Below are 200 nucleotides of genomic sequence, written 5' to 3' on the forward strand. Positions count from 1 at the left end.
CACATGGTCCGCACATGGCCCCAAAAGTTCCTGTGTCGCCCCTGGATGGCACCCCTGAGTAGAGGAAGGAGGAAGGAGGACCGGTTGAGAAGAATCAGCTGGTTTTTGAGAAGAATCAGCAGATTGATGGACAAGATTTTGATCCCTAGAAAAGAATAAAAGCTATTTTTCCTGATTGATCTCGCTGGAAACGGCTTTAC

The sequence above is a fragment of the Tigriopus californicus genome, chromosome 6 (genome assembly GCF_007210705.1).
Source record: "Tigriopus californicus strain San Diego chromosome 6, Tcal_SD_v2.1, whole genome shotgun sequence".
In the NCBI taxonomy this organism is placed as follows: domain Eukaryota; kingdom Metazoa; phylum Arthropoda; class Copepoda; order Harpacticoida; family Harpacticidae; genus Tigriopus; species Tigriopus californicus.